The following is a 17,254-nucleotide window of genomic DNA, read 5'->3' as shown; positions in this document are numbered from 1 at the left end:
AGTTCCAGTCATTAACAGAACACATGTCACACTGTGACATTACAGGACTTGGATAGATATTGTGGGAGGAAGGAGAGGGGAGGGGAGGGAGGTCCAGGCTGAAGGGTATGGAGAAGGACATTACAAAGCCTGCTCCTAAAGAGCTCAGGACTAATGGGACATATGGACACACATACATGTGAGGATGACCAAGACGTAGTATCAGAGCCAGCAGCAACTTCTACTGGGGAGGGAAGAAAAGCCCTTTGATGTAAGTCTTGAAAGGCAAATAGGGGTCTTCTGGGTGGAGAAGGGAAGGATCAGGCACTCTAAGCGGAAGTCTTGAAGCACATAGGCAAAAGCAAGACACATAAAGGAGCCCACTACACATATAGAGAGAAGACTGGGGTACCCATCAAGACTGCAAATGTCACCATGCTTGATTCTTCCTCCAAAGTTGAAATCTCAGAGCACCTGATGACTCCTCATAGCCATCTGCTGCCTGCATCCAGACACCAGGCTCAGACATTTTTGCCTTAGAACACTTTTTAGCTTTGTTCTTGATTCTGGTCCCCACTGCCACCACTGCCATTGAAGCTCATTCATCCATGGCCTCAGTGCCAAGCCTTTCTTATTACAACAGCCTGTCTTCTGGTTCTTCTCACCCTAAATTTTCCACTCCGATGACTTCTTCATTTCTGAGCCAATTTTGGAGAGTTCACTGGCTAGTGGTGATCCAAGAAAGATGACTCTTGCTTCAGCTAGAACCCAAAAAGCCCACCAGAAAATGAATTAGAAAAGAAGTAAATCTGTAAAAAAAAAAAATCAGAGAACCAGGGAGCGGAACACAGCTGGGCTGAGGACAGAGGCAGGATTAATTCATTTACTCATTCATCATTCAACAATATGTGGACCACTTACTTCAGAGTAAGTCTCTGCTCTGGGCCCAAGTCATGAGATGGTGCAAAAAAGAGCCCTCAAAGCCTGCCGTCCCTGCCCTCATGGAAATGTGAAGAGATAGCCAATTAATCAAACAATTACACAAATAAATCTAGTATTACAAATTGTGATAAGCCCTAGAAAGAAAAGTTCAAGGAAGCTGTGAGTGCTTACAGAGGTGAGGAAGGCAGTCAAGGAAAACCTCCGAGGATGGTACACTTGAACTGAGATCTGAAGGGTAGGTTAACAGGTGAGTGGGGGAAGGAGCAGTTGCATGTATTAGTCAAAAGAGCCTAGGGGTAATCACATTTGGATTTGAATCCTGTCCCCACCAATGGTTCATTTGGAGTAAATTATTTCACCCTTGCATGTCTTGGTTGCCTTGTATATAAAATGGAGATAGTAACTGTATTTACCTTAGAGATTTGTTATTAAGATTTAGTAAGACAATAATAAGTATGATACAGAGTAAGGGCTCTGCAAACAGTGGGAGTACCAGTAATAGTTGCTGTGGTCATAGTGATGCTGATTGCAGTGATGCTGCTGGGGATGATAATAATGGGGAAGGTAGTGATTATGGGGATGGTCCTGATGATCATATTGATGATGGTCATTATGAGAATGGTGGTGGTGGTAATGAGGAGGAGGACAGTGATGACCATGAAGATGACTTTTGTGCTCACAGCAATAGGAACAACTATGCAAGTGCCCTCAGGTTGTCTGTGCCCACAGGATAGAAAGTGTTTAGGAGAAGAGCAAGTCATGTCTCTTAAGGGAGACATGGGCAGGCTCTGCAAATGCCAAGTTATGGACTCTAGATCCTAAGCTTCTTTAAAATGTAATCAAAGAGCTCTAAAAAAAGAGATCCAAGAATGTGCTAATACAATTGACCCTTAAACAAGATGGAGGTTATGGGCACTGATCCCCAGTGCAGTCAAATATCTGCATATAACTTTTGACTCCCTAAAACTTCACTACTAACAGCCACTGTTGACTGGAAGTCTTACCAATAACAGAAACAGCTAAAACATATTTTGTATGTTAAATAAATTACATACTATATTCTCACAAGTAAGCAAGAGAAAAGAAAATGCTAAGAAAATCACAAGGAAGAGAAAATACATTTAGTACTATATTTATTGAGAAAAATCCACCTGTGAGTGGACCTGCTCAGTTGAAACTCTATTGTTCAAGGGTCAACCATACAATCATCTGTGATGACACAGATTCAGTTAAAATTTATTGAGTTCCCTGCCTTAAAAAAAAAAGTCCCGCCCTTATGCCAACAGTATTACCAGGAGAACCAGTGTTAATGGAGTGCCTACTATGTGGGGGACAATTATTCATGTGTTGCTCCATTCTCTCCTCATGACACTTGGAAGATGACAGACCTGAGTGCTAATATATTGATAAACAGGATATGGATATTATGTCCATTTCACAGAAAGGAAAATAAACAAGGCATAGAATCTTTAAGTAATTACCCAAGTCACACAGCTAATAAATAATAAAGACAGAGTTTCAACTGAGGCACAAATGTCTTCTAGTTTAAGCCCCTCTTTCTATGTCCCACAATGCCTTTCGGTGCAGGCAGAGGACTGCAGACTTACAGATGCAGAACTGCAGGACTCACGTCCCTGTTGACAAAGGGGATCTCTTTTGCTTTATCCCTGGAGTGGGAGCAGCTTCCCCCATGCTAGTGAAGTTCACAGAAAGTCCTCAGGTTGGGCGATCTGTACTTTGCAGTAATTCTTTACAAGAGCCGTCAAGAGGGGAAAAGAATGTGAGAGTTCACCGAACCCTTACAAGATGGTAGGTCTTTTATATACATTACTTCATGGGAGGTCAATCCCATTCCTTACTCTCACTGCCCCCCATTTACTGGAAGGAGAAACGAAGACTCAGAAGGGTTGCAAAATTCATCCAAGGTCACACAATGGGGAGGGTCACACTAATGCAAGACGGTCACACTCCAAAGCCCAGCTTCATTAGCCCAATTCTGTTCTTTTGTGGTATAACACACACACACACACACGTACGCAGGCACACAGCCAAACACAGTGATGAACACTTAGATTTTACTCCAACTATGAATGCATAAAAATGTATGAAAATTCATAATGCTTTTGAAGATGCCCCATCTTGTAGACCCAAGCAAAAGAATAAAGCAGAGTGCAGTCTGCTTTCCTTATGCATTTAGTCTGCAGCATGGCTTTTATATATTTCCAAGCACCTGACTGCCTCTCCTGTGCTCCGTGAAGAATAATGGATGATACAGCTGAGGTTTCAAGGCTGAGGCTATGGACACTGGAAAACAGGCTTTTGTCGGCTATTTATTTCATAATATCCTCAGCTCCTCCAGGAACTGAAGTCACTACATCTGTCCAGGCCAGGGACTGAACAGGTATGCTGGAAATGCATGTAAGCCCACGAATGATATACTAGTGCTTATGCCTTTCTCGAGACAATGGCTAAAAGTTAGTTTCTTGCCATTACCTGAGCAATTCATTTAACTTTTCTATGCTTCAGTTTCACCACCTAGAAAATGGAAATAATGGCGTTCCCACATATCTTATCTTAGTCAGCTGTTGCTGAGATGATACAGAATAACAAACACCCCCAGACCTCAGCAGCTTGCCACAAGCATTTCTTTCTCACTCACTCACAGGCCTGTAGGCCAGTGGGACAGTTCTGCTTTAGACTGTAGATTGAGTTCCAGTCTCTTTCATTTTAGGATAAAGGGAAGCAGGTATTTGGAGCATGACCTTCAAATGGCTAGTAACAGGAGAGCAAGAGGGCTGGACAAACCACCTGAGCACATTTAAGGCTCTTGGTCAGATGTGGAAGTTCATTGCATCCACTCACATTCCAAGAGCTAAAATTAATCACAGGGCTAGGTCTGAAGTCAGTAAAGTAGGGAAGAATATTCCACCCACAGGGAAGGCATGAAAGAGGAGGTATTCCAGTTACTCCTGGAATATACAAATGTACTCCAAAACTTGGCAGCCCAAACCAGCCACTATTTCACTAGTGACTCTATCAGTCAGGATTTCGGGGAGGGCTCAGCTGGATTCTCTCCTGTAGCTATAGTCAGGTGGCAGCTGGGGCTGCTGTCATCTGAAGGCTCAGTGGGGCTAGACATGCAGGATGGCTCCCTCACATGGCTGGCACTTACTTCTGGGAGGCAGCTGAGCGGTGGACAAAAGTGCCCAGATGTAGCTTCCCCAGCACAGATGTCTTGGGGTAACTGGACTTCCTCCACAGTGCCTGGCTTACAGGGCACAGTCCCAAGAGACCAGGTAGAAATTGCATGGCCTTTTCTTTATTTTTTATCTTTTTTTTTCCCAATTGCAGGAATTACCTGTACCCCAGAACACTTTGTTAAAACCTTATTGCTCACATAGTTAGAGACACTGATTGAGCTACACGAAATTTCCCTGCCTCTAGTTCTAGGTTAGTCTGTGTAGAGCTTCCCTAAGCTGTTAAGAGCTGGGACACTGGTAGGCAGGGGCAGGACCCAGGGTGAGAAGAATGATACCTCCTAGGAGCTATAGACGGGGTGGAGGGCTTTGAGAGGGCCTTTGGTGTGAGCAGAGAGATCAGGAGTGTAGCCTTAAGCCAGGGACTGGAGGCAACATTCCCTGTGATGAGTAGAACTCTAGCCCCCTCTGGGGTTTCCAGAACAAAGGCTGGGTGCGTTGTATGGCCTCTTCTGACCTAACCTCCAAGGCATCAATTCCATGGCATTCTACTGATTACAAGGAAGTCACTAAAGAACAACTCAGATTCAAGGGCAGGAGACACAGACCCCAACTCTCAACAGGAGAAGTGTCAACGAATTTGCAGGAATGGTTTGAAACTATCCTAGGAGGCATAGAGGAAGAGAAATGAATAATAATATTATCTACCTACCCCCTCACCATAGAAGTTAATGTGTGTATGACAACAGTGCAGGCACCTCATAAACAGTAGCCAAGCAAATCACAGAGTCACTGGGCAGAGATGCCCTGTCACCCTCCTGTCTCACTTATTAACATGGTAGAGCTAACTGGACTACCTTGACGAGGCCAAAGAACGTAGGACTACTGTTCACAGCTCACTCACTACATTCCAAATGCTGTGCTAGGAAGTGTCCAACCAGGGTCTCGTCTAATCTCAACAAGCTTGTGAGGCAGCATTGTGGCTATGAAAACTCACGCATCCACTCGTCACCTCTAAAAATGCTGTATACATGCTGCTATGGGTAAACTGGGGGAGAGCCGCCAAGCATCCCCTCCATCTCCCTCTTTTCTCCTCCCAGTTTACTGATCCCAACAACTAAAAGTCCATGCAATCTACTCATCCCCTGTCATAGCACTAATCCTACTGCAGGAACTCTGATCCCACTATCATGTCCCAGAGAGCTCTTTGGAAACAGGGACCACATCTGATCTAGTTCTGGACCCTGGCCCCAGGGTAGGGTCTAGCTCAATGGAACATGGACATCCTCCATCTTCCAGGTCCACTTACTTTGCTTCTCTCCCTGTATGGAGCACATTAACAGGCTCCCTTGACCTCTGCTTCTGGTCTGGTCTGGCCTGACCAGCAAGGAATCCTGGCAGGAGTCAGAGGAGATGAGGAGAGTACAGCCAGGGTATTTAGGCTTCCAGCTCCCTCTCTGCAAGGTCACCTGGGTCTGGCTGTGTCTCAGCTGAGGGACCCACCTCCTGTTCCCTAACCTTCTCTCCACGACTCCCTCCACCCAGGCTCCAATACCTGGTGCTACTTCCTACTCCCTCCCTTTGGATGTAAGGTGGGGACTAGCCCCAATCTGGCACTACCCCATATGATTTCCTTACACATTGCTCACATCTTAATAAATAGCCTTAAAAAAAAAAAAAAAAAGTAGGCTCCACACCCAGCATGGAACCCAACAAGGGGCTTGAACTCATGACCCTGAGATCAAGACCTGAACTGAGACCAAGAGTCAAGATGCTTAATCAACTGAGCCACCCAGGCGCCCTGATAAATAGCCCTTTTATTAATTCCTCCTTGAATTAAACTAATTGGACTGCGCCATCTGCCTCCCGCTAACCCTGACACATACAGAAATTTTCGGGGGACAATTACCAGACATATGTGTTCCCAGGTATATGGCCTATGACTATGGACTCTCTTGGATGGACAGGCCTGGGTGGAAGACCCAGGATGCCATGAAGGGCATGATCAGTCCTGTCTGCAGTTGGTGATTAAACTGCCAGAGCACCTCCCACCCGGGCTGTCAAGCTTCCATCCAGGGCTTCATAGAGGGACAGAATCTTCTCTCTCCTGACAGATCAGTGACAGAGAGGATTTCAATTAGAGCCCCAAGGGGCATCAAATGCTTGACATCTCTCACAAGTGATGGTGAAGTGAGCAGGTTCTGCAGGGCCCTGAGGCTCGCCAGCTGCCTCCCTCACTTCTTCTCCCACGAGGCTGGACAAGCACAATAAGGCTTCTCCAGACCCACAGCCAGCGGACTGTTTCAGGCTCCCCACTTGAGAAAATCTCGCAAAGCAATCACAAGTAGGAAGTATGGTCACCATATCTATCTACAGTCATGGCCAAAATCCCCACACCCCTGCTCAAACCCCTGCAGTGGCTCCCATTTACCCTAAGGTCCAAACGCTACCTGAGCCCTACTTGAGCTCTCCTATAACCCCAGAACAAGTCGAGATCTCCCGAAATACCCTGGACTCTCCCTCCTGGCTCTCATGCTTGTGAGAGACACTTGTATAATCATCTACATCTACATTCTATTCTCCATTGCGGCACACGTGTTAAAATCCAAGTGAGATCATGAAGTCACATCAAGTTGCTCTTTAGCTCAAACTCTTGGCTGGCTTCTCTTTTCACTAAGTAAGTAAACACTGGTTTCCCAGTAGCCATGAGACTCTATACAGTCAGGACACTGTGACCTCCTGCCTCTCCCACTCTTGAGCTCTGTCCCAGCCAGCCTGACCGCCCCCCTCCAGTGCCTCAAAGAGGCCAAACATGCTCCTTCCTTTGCCTAGAAGACGGCTGCTCCCATAGCCTCAGGATTCCCACCCTCCTTTATATCTCTCTTAAAAGATTCACCATGCCCAGGGCACAGGCAAAGACATGGGATACATGGACATGCCCCAAAAGCAAAAGTATAACAACTTTATGGGCAGAAAATAGCAGGTGCATGTCATTGCCATTGTGGGACCTGGTTTTCCAAGGCCAGGGAACCTCTGGTGTCCTGCCCACTTTCCTGGGTCACGGGACCACCATTCTGGAAGTAAGGAGCTCAAGGTGAACATCAGTTCCAGTCTAACAGGCCCCTTTTTATGCCTGATTGCAAGTCACATGCCACATTTTGTTTGGTTGCTTTTTAAAAAATAATTTGTTGAGGTAAAATTCCCATAACACAAAATTAACCATTAAAGCAAGCAATTCAGTAGCATTTAGTACATTGACGATATTGTGCAACCATCACCACTGTCAGGTTCCAAGATATTTTCACCACTCTGAAGTAAAATCCCTTATTTATTAAATGGTTTCCCCTCCAACATCCCTTCCCTCTGCCCCCTGCCTACCACCAATCTGTGCACTCTCTGGTTGTACCTTCTGGATATTTCTATAAATGGAATCATATGATACATGACCTTTTGTGTCTGGCTTCTCTCACTTAGAATCAGGTTTTGGATCTGTACTTCATCCCTTTTTATGGCTGAATAGTATTCCATTGTATGAATGTATTACAATCTGTTCGTCCATTCACTTGTTAATTTAGGCTGCTTCCACCTTTTATCCATTATGAATAGTGCTGCTAAAAACATGCATGTATGAGTTTGTTTAAACATGTTTTCAATTCTTCAGGTATGTACCTGAAGAGTCATCCAGTGATTCTATGTTTAGTTTTCTGAGGAGCCACCAAACTGCTTTCCATGGTGACTGAACTATTTCACACTCCCACCAGCAATATACAAAGGTTCCAATTTGACCACATCCTCACCAACACTTATTTTTTATTTTTCCTTTAAAAAAATTATAGCCATCCTAATGGGTATGAAGTGGTGCCTTATGGTAGTTTTGCTTGCATTTTCCTAATGAGTTAACATGTTAAGCATCTTTTCACAGACTTATTGTTTGTATATCTTTGGAGAAATGTATATTCAAGTATTTGCCTATTTTTTAAATTGGTTGTTTTGTTGCTGATTTGGGGGAACTCTTTATATATTCTGGATACTAGACCTCAGATATAGGAGTTCCAAATATTTTCTCCCATTCTACAGATTGTATTTTCACTTTCTTGATAATATCCTTCAATGAAAAAGCTTAATTTTGACAGAGTTCAATTTATTTTTTTTCTTTTGCTGCTATGGTTTTGGTCTCATATCAAAGAATCCATTGCCAAATCCAAGATCGTAAAGATTTACCCCTATGTTTTCCTCTAAGAGTTTAATCGGCTTAATTTTTACATTTAGGTTGTTGACTTAGTTTTAGTTATTTTTTTCTATGAGTTTGTGACCCAACTTCATTCTTTTGCATGTGGATATCAGTTGTACCAGAATCATTTGTTAAAGATGAAGATTTCCTTGCCATTGAATGAACTTGGCACCCTTATCAAAAATCAATTGGCCATAGATACAGGGGTTTATTTCCAAACTCTGAATTCTATTCCACTGATCTATATATCTATCTTTATGCCAGTGCTACACTACTTTGGTTCATTTATCTTTATGGTAAGTTTCAAAATTAACAAGTCTAAATCCTCCAATTTTATTCTTTTTCAAGATTGTTTTGGTTTGGGAGGGGGGGGTGCACTTGCAATTCCATAGGAGAATGAGGATTGGCTTTTCCATTCCTGAAGAAAGACCATTGGAATTCTGATAGGGTTTACACTAAACTGGATAATGTTAAGATAATATTATGTCTTCCAATCCAGGAACACAGAACATCTGTCAATTTATTTAGGCAGTCTTTCATTTCTTTCAACAATATTTTTTTTATAAATTTATTTTTTATTGGTGTTCAATTTGCCAACATATAGAACACTCAGTGCTCATCCCATCAAGTGCCCCCCTCAGTGCCCGTCACCCAGTCACCCCCATCCCTGCCCACCTCCCCTTCCACCACCCCTAGTTCGTTTCCCAGAGTTAGGAGTCTCTCGTGTTCTGTCTCCCTTTCTGATATTTCCCATTTTTTCTCCTTTCCCCTTTATTCCCTTTCACTATTTTCTATATTCCCCAAATGAATGAGACCATATAATGTTTGTCCTTCTCTGATTGACTTATTTCACTCAGCATAATACCCTCGAATTTCATCCACGTCGAAGCAAAGGGTGAGTATTTGTCGTTTCTAATGGCTGAGTAATATTCCATTGTATACACAGACCACATCTTCTTTATCCATTCATCTTTCAGTGGACACCGAGGCTCCTTCCACAGTTTGGCTATTGTGGACATTGCTGCTAGAAACATCGGGGAGCAGGTGTCCCGGCGTTTCATTGCATCTGTATCTTTGGGGTAAATCCCCAGCAGTGCAATTGCTGGGTCATAGGATATCTCTATTTTTAACTTCTTGAGGAACCTCCACACTGTTTTCCAGAGTGGCTGCACCAGTTCACATTCCCACCAACAGTGCAGGAGGGTTCCCCTTTCTCCACATCCTCTCCAACATTTGTGGTTTCCTGCCTTGTTAATTTTCCCCATTCTTACTAGTGTGAGGTGGTATCTCATTGTGGTTTTGATTTGTATTTCCCTGATGGCCAGTGATGTGGAGCATTTTCTCATGTGCTTGTTGGTCATGTCTATGTCTTCCTCTGTGAGATTTCTCTTCATGTCTTTTGCCCATTTCGTGATTGGATTGTTTGTTTCTTTGGTGTTGAGTTTAATAAGTTCTTTATAGATCTTGGAAACTAGCCCTTTATCTGATACGTCATTTGCAACTATCTTCTCCCATTCTGTAGGTTGTCTTTGAGTTTTGTTGACTGTATGCTTTGCTGTGCAAAAGCTTCTTATCTTGATGAAGTCCCAATAGTTCATTTTTGCTTTTGTTTCTCTTGCCTTCGTGGATGTATCTTGCAAGAAGTTACTGTGGCCGAGTTCAAAAAGGGTGTTGCCTGTGTTCTCCTCTAGGATTTTGATGGAATCTTGTCTCACATTTAGATCTTTCATCCATTTTGAGTTTATCTTTGTGTATGGTGCAAGAGAGTGGTCTAGTTTCATTCTTCTGCATGTGGATGTCCAATTTTCCCAGCACCATTTATTAAAGAGACTTTTTTCCAGTGGATAGTCTTTCCTCCTTTGTCGAATATTAGTTGACCATAAAGTTGAGGGTCCACTTTTGGATTCTCTATTCTGTTCCATTGATCTATGTGTCTGTTTTTGTGCCAGTACCACACTGTCTTGATGACCACAGCTTTGTAGTACAACCTGAAATCTAGCATTGTGATGCCCCCAGCTATGGTTTTCTTTTTTTTAATATTCCCCTGGCTATTCGGGGTCTTTTCTGATTCCACACAAATCTTAAAATAATTTGTTCCAACTCTCTGAAGAAAGTCCATGGTATTTTGATAGGGATTGCATTAAACGTCTTTCAACAATATTTTGTATCTTTCAGTGTACAAACAAGTATTTCACCTCCTCAGTTAAATTTATTGCTATGTATTTTTTATTCTTTTGGATGCTACTGCAAATGGAATTATTTTCCTAATTTCCTTTTGGATTTACATGAGTATTCTTATATGCTGGAGACAGAAGACAATCTGATACAAACTTTCTGAAGTTTAGTTTGGTAATTTATCTAAAAATATATGTACATTATGACCCAAACTTTCCAAATTCAGGAAATAACAAGATATGAAGATATTTGCACAAAAATGTTCATTCTTGATTGTTTTGATTATTAAAATTTGCAAACAACCTAAGTGTCTATCAATGAGGAACTAGTTAAATGATACCATCCATACAGTGGAATATTATAGCCATTTATAAAATGATGCAGAATCATTTTATTAAAATGGAAAGATGTTCACAATATGTTATTGAGTTATTTTAGTTTATAAAACAGCATGTGCACCTCATAAATATATATTTATGTCAATATGTATGCCTCCAAAGATCTGATAAGGTATTTGGACAAATGTTAATAGTTTTTATCTTTGGGTGGTCATGTTTGAGAGGTTTGTTTTCCTTTTAGAGAGAAGGAGAGAACACACCAGTGCTGGAAGGGGCAGAGAGAGGGGGAAAGAAAGAATCCTAAACAGGCTCCACCCTGATTGCAGAGCTGACACAGCTCAATCCCACATTCCCGAGATCATAATCTTAGCTGAACTTGAACGGAAACCCATGTTATGCTTTTTAGTGAGAAGACCCAATACAGTAAAGATTTCTCTCCAAATTTATAAATTTCATGTACTCTAAATAACAAAATAAGATTTTTTAAAGGTAATTGACAAAATAACTCTAATATTTATCTAGCACAATAAATGTATAATAATAACCAGGAAGATGTTTTAAAGAAAAAAGTGAGAAGGGATTTGCCCTACCATATTTTAAATGTATTGTCAAGTTACAATGTGGTACTGATGCTAGCATATGTTCATTTTGCTAATAACATGGAGGTGGATCTCAATAAGGACCTGTGGAATGAAAAATAAATGAACAAATATCCCTGGTTATCAGAAAAAGGCAGCTTTAAACTAGGACTACAAGTGATAAAAAAAATAATAATAATACTTGGTATTGAGGTGGGTATGTAAGAGAAATAAAGCGTTGCTAATGAATGTATAAAATGGTACAACCTTTTTTGTTGAACAAATTAGTTACATGTTTGCATGTAAATATCAGTTACAATACTGTTTATAATATACTGGGAAGCAACATTTTGTCCAGCAAAATACAGGTTAAATTAGGGTACCTCCATACAATGGAGTATCATCATGCTGTTAAAAATGATAATATAAATCTACCTTTCTTGACATGAGAGGATGCTCACCATATACTGTTAAGTGATTTATTTAAAAGAAAACATAGAATTTTAATCTTCTACTTCACAAATATTTATAAAGGGACCTCTTATGGCCTGACACAGAGGGGAGTTGAAGACTCAAGCTAGTCAGGGTCTATTCTCACACGGCTTACTATCTAGCAGCAGGGAAAGATACAAAAAAAAAAAAAAAAAGCCTGAGTGTTCTGGCAGAAAAGTGCAGGCTACTTAGGGGTATCGACAGGGGACCTAATTTTATGTGAAAACCTCCTGAGGGATGAGGGAGAGATATCCGGGCACAGGGGAAGGATGAAGAGTGAAGGTAAGCAGTGTTCTCAGAGAGGGTAGAAGTACGCATACACAGGCAGACCATGACAGAAAAGACTAAGAATTTTCATCTTTATCCAAATACGATGGGGGAAGGCAATGAAGAAATTTAGGCATATGAGGGACATGATCAGTCTGGTGTTTTCAAAAAAACAAACAAACAAACAAAACACTCTGGTTTATGGAGAAGAGAGTAAATGTCCAGAAGCCAATATGATTCTGCTTTCAAATATATGTTACATATATTATATATATATATATATATATTCATGTAATAAATACACCTGTGCATATTATAGACATATACATTATATATACCAATGTATATTATATAAATGTATATGTATATGTTTATTTATATTTAGGCATATATACATAAACCTGTTTATGTAATATATATGCATATTTTACATACATCTATGTGTCTCACACATCTATGTATATTAGGGTTTATAGATCTATGTTACATATACCTATGTATATAAATGTATATCCATGTATATTATATACATACCTAAGTAATATATAGAGATGTATCTATTTAATGTATACTAATATACTCAGGTGTACTGTATATATATACCTGTATTATATATACTCAATATATTTTATATATATACAAGTGTATATTTATACATTTATATCATTTATATTATATCGACCTATCTACCTCATATATGTGTATTATATAAACCTATGTATTACATACCTGTGTATATTAGAGTATGTGTATACCATGTATATTATTTATAACCTATTTATATATGTGTGTGTATATATATACACACACATATATATACATACACACCAATACTATATATATTTATCTATATAATTGTACATACAATATATAGGATACAAATATGCCTATGTATATCATGCGCATATGCCTGTGGTCATATATGCATATGTATATGATGTATATGCCCATATGTTAATCAGCATTATATGCTTTTTAAAAAGAAGAAAGGAGAAATTAAAGGCTGTTGGGAGGTTGGAGGTGGACCCCCTGCAGTTCAAGCCTCGCGTGGCAGGACACATCCTCAGCCCTATAACAGGACTCATCTCCTAGAAAGATCCCTGGGTGGGCTGCCTTGTGCCTCCAGACCCCTACCCTGCAGGACTGCTTAGAGGGACGTCTGTGTTCTTAGAGGGAGTATTCTACTGGCAGTCTGGCTCCCCAGGAGACAGTGCAGCCCAGATTGTCTTTGGAGTTAATTAAGGCACTGCAGGAGCCCCAGCCTAGAGGGACAGCTGCAACTGTGAGCCAGGGGTAGGTTTATCCCTGGACACTAAGCCTAAGTCACAAAATGCAAACTGAGAGCTCATGAGCCTCAAGTCTAGAAAACAGAAAAGGACCCCCCACCCCTGTGCTCTCTGGAGGACTAAGTTATAGCTCTTGGGCTTACAAATGAAGCCAGGAGGGTCCCTGACAAGTCCAGAGCAAGAATGCAGCCTGGAGACAGCACCAGTTCCTGTGGGTACCTGGCAACCAGAAGCCCCAGGAAACAAAGATTCTGTCCAGGTCTGAGAAAAGCAGAATTTTATGTGCATATTTATTGCCCTCCTGGCAATTTCCAAATGCACTGTCAGTAGGAAACTGTTTCCCGGACACTAAGACTAATCAAAAGCCTGTTCAAAAACACATTATGCAGGTACCTAACATAACCACATGCATTAGTTTCTTATGGTTTTATATTCAATTCAACACAAATTTATTGGGCACAAGCTCCATGCAAGACACCACACCAGGTGCTGTGGGAGCACACGGCAGATAATACACAATCCCTGCTTGCCCCCAGTGTTCAGCTGCTCACAGCTGAGTAGGGGTAGGGAGCAACTATCTTCTCTATTGTGGGAGGACTGCTGTCCTAAGTGCAGTGACAGGACAGCCAGCCAGATGTGATTACTCCTGGCTGGGAATTGGGGATGGCTTAACGTAGATCTAATTTTTCCTAAGCACCATCTCTATTATCTCATGTCCTCCTTATAGGAACCATATGGGATAGGTGTTATTATTGCCATCCTTTTACAGAGGAGAAAACTGAGGCTCAGAGAAGTTAAGTAGATTACCCAATGGCACACAGGCAGTCAAGTCTGTTCGAGTCCATCCCTTGGGCTGGACGACACCAGCCCAAGATGGATGACACCAGTGCTACTTTCCTAGAGGTATATATCATCGTAAGTAAGGAGCTTCTTCAGAATCTACATGCCCGTGCCTCACAGCAGATCTACTGGTCTGCAGAACAGCAGGCCCTGTTCTGTTTTCTAGGCTTGAGGCTCATGAGCTCCCAGTTTGCATTTCGTGACTTAGGTTCAGTCTCCATAGATAGCCCTACCCTTGGGTTACAGTTGAAGCATACACCTGTGCATATTATAGACATATACAGTTGAAGCAGTCTGTCCAAGCTGGGGCTCCTGCAGTGTCTTAATTAGCTCCAGAGTCTCTCTGGGCTGCACTGTGTCCTGGGTAGGCAGGCTGCAAGGGGTAAGTTCCAGATATGTGGGTTTTGAAAAAACTGATATCCATCTTGAGTTATACCCCAATATAAGAGCTTGAATAGAATTTCAATGAAAGGTGGGGTGCAGAAATAAAGCACTCCAGGTGGATAGAACTGGATAAGTGCAGAGCCAGGAAAATGTAAGGTTCTCTTTGGGAAACCATGACTTGCCCCAAGTAGAGGATCGAAGGAAGACAGAGGCAGCATCTGCCAATGTGCTTGGTGGCTTACCCTATCACTAGTGCCCCTCCTGAATTCTCAGACTCCCACTCAGGGCTCTAATCTGTCCACACAGGCCATGACCACACATTAGCTGTGAGTGAGATCTGCTTGCACCATAACTGAAGGGAACCAGCCACTGCTCAGAGGGAAATGAAAGCCTGTCTGATATTATTGAGCACCTACTAATTGCCAAGCACTGCATTAAGCCCTTTGTCTACATAATCTCATTGATTCTCCCTGACAATTCTGAAAGTTGTATATCATTATCTGCATTGTTTAAAGGATGAATGAGGTTCAGAGAGTAATTTGCCCAAGGTCACATAGTCAATAAGTGATCTAGCCAGGATTCAACCTCATATTTGTCTGACTTCGATGCTGTGCTCCTATCTCTGGGATTAAGTGCTTCCAGCAGGTCCAATGAGGCTCAGATAAGGAGGAGGTAAGGCTGGGTCATGTGAAGAGAAAAGGATCAATGGAAACTCTTCCTAAATAAAGACTGAATATAGCTCTTTATCCTGGGTTCCCTTAAAAGCCGAGCCTGAGATAAGGATTTGGATGCAAGCAGTTTATTTGGGAAGTGATCTCAGGAAGCACCAGAGAAGTGAAAGAGGGAAGAGAAAGAACCAATAAAGGATACAGGTTACCATTGTGGGCAACAATAGCTCAGTCCCACTGGGGCCCCTCTGGGAGACGGTGTGGGGCACACCTCAAAGCTGCCCCATCAAGGAACAAGGAAACTGCTATCTCTAGGATTTCACTGATTGAGACCACTGTCAGCCTGCCCTGTTTAAAGACTGAACATATTCCCTTGACCAGAGAACACCTTCAGGCAGAGATGTTACTAGAAGCCCTTGGTGCACATGGAAGTGTCGGCAGGTTACCTCCAGGGCTGGGTGGTGGGGTATCTGTGAAATATCATTGGCATCTCCTGCAATGACTGTCTTCAGTACTTGGAGACTAGAACAAAGCATCCCTCAAGAAGACTTCCTTACATGAATCCAATCTAGAAAATTGAAAGGAACTGGATTAAAGAACTGAGAAGAAGCACAGGAGAAAAACAAGAAGGTCCCAGCCTAAGGGTCAGGGCTGTAATCTGGTTAGATGTGTTAAGGTCCCTAAAGCAGGTACAGAGCAGGAAGACGACTGGTCAACCACTGGAGGACAGATCAAATTGCCCTTTGGGAGCAGTGGTGATAGAGTCTGTCCCAGCCCCATCCAAGGAAAAGAGTCTGTGGCCAGCGGATTGCAAGGACTTCTGGTCTCAATGACCAGACCAGCCCTACCATAAGATGTACTATAACATGTCTTAGCCTGATGCCCTTAAACATCACACGACTGACTTCCCTGGTCTGAAAGAAGATTCTTCAAGTACATTCCCATGGGAATCTGGCCCCAAAGAGAAAACTCCTGTAATGGCAGTTTTTACGAGTATCAGTATTCTAACCTCAGCTGATGTGAGTCTACCCAAAAGATGGCCCGACTCCTCGCACTAAAGCAAACAGGGACCCCATCCTTCATGGCCAAAGTCCAAACCCCGAACTAACCTCACTCTGGGCGGCCTCAGAGCATACCACCCTCCTGCCTTCCACAGGCAACACCCTAAATTACAAACAATCCTAGCAATCTTCATTTCTATTTAAATTTCTACAGTAAGCAATATGAGCAGGCTTCAAGAAGCAGGTGGCTAGGGACCCAGGTTCTCCTAATCATAAGCCTCAGACTCATTCTTTGCTGAACATTCTCGACTATGTGTGCATGTGTGTGTGTCTCTGTATCCGAATGTTTATGTATCAGTATGCAAATGTATTTGTGTAAATGGATGTTTGTGTGCCTGAAAACACCAAACATGAGTTCTGTTGGCACTGTTACTTACGAGTTCTGTGATCTTGGGCAAGTCATTAATAACCTGTCCGAGCTGTTTCCTCATTTGTAAAATGGATATAACAGTAGTGCCAACCTCATCCACGGTTTGGGAGATAAAATGGGGTAATACTTGTAAAGCAGCTTGGTATAAGCTGAGTGAACGCCCAGTCAAAGCTAGCACTTGACTTTTGGGTTATCACTCAAGGTGATTCTGTGCATATGCACGTACTCTGTGGCCCCTTTAAGGGTTCACTGATATTGATCTATTTATGACTTTTGCCCTACATCATGTTGTAGTCACCGATAGGGTCAGTTAAGAGAAAATCTAGCACACGACCATAAAACCAGCCTGAAACAACCCAGACACCAGCAGAGAAACAACCCAAGAGGATCCAAGAGCCAGAATGGTGGGCAGAGGGATAACCAAGCCAGGGAGAAAGGTGTGCCTG

At 42.2% G+C, this 17,254-nt stretch overlaps 1 protein-coding gene across 50 annotated transcripts in view; it reads right to left on the bottom strand.

Moving 5' to 3' along the window:
- LOC144298368 (uncharacterized) overlaps positions 1 to 17,254 on the bottom strand; it is a 234,434-nt gene that overhangs the window by 137,610 nt on the left and 79,570 nt on the right. For 9 of the 50 annotated variants that reach the window (XR_013365363.1, XR_013365340.1, XR_013365330.1 and 6 more), the window contains one exon: positions 645 to 740. The exons of 40 other annotated variants lie outside the window; for them this stretch is intronic. The gene's annotated coding sequence lies outside the window, so the exon portion shown is untranslated. Of the gene's footprint in view, positions 1 to 391; positions 741 to 17,254 lie in introns of all 50 variants that reach the window. One more of the 50 variants, XR_013365337.1, reaches the window with a different exon arrangement.

Source organism: Canis aureus, chromosome 26, assembly GCF_053574225.1.
Source record: "Canis aureus isolate CA01 chromosome 26, VMU_Caureus_v.1.0, whole genome shotgun sequence".
Taxonomy (NCBI): Eukaryota; Metazoa; Chordata; class Mammalia; order Carnivora; family Canidae; genus Canis; species Canis aureus.
The sequence above is the reverse complement of the archived record's forward strand: the minus strand, read 5'-3'. Positions and strand labels throughout refer to the sequence as shown.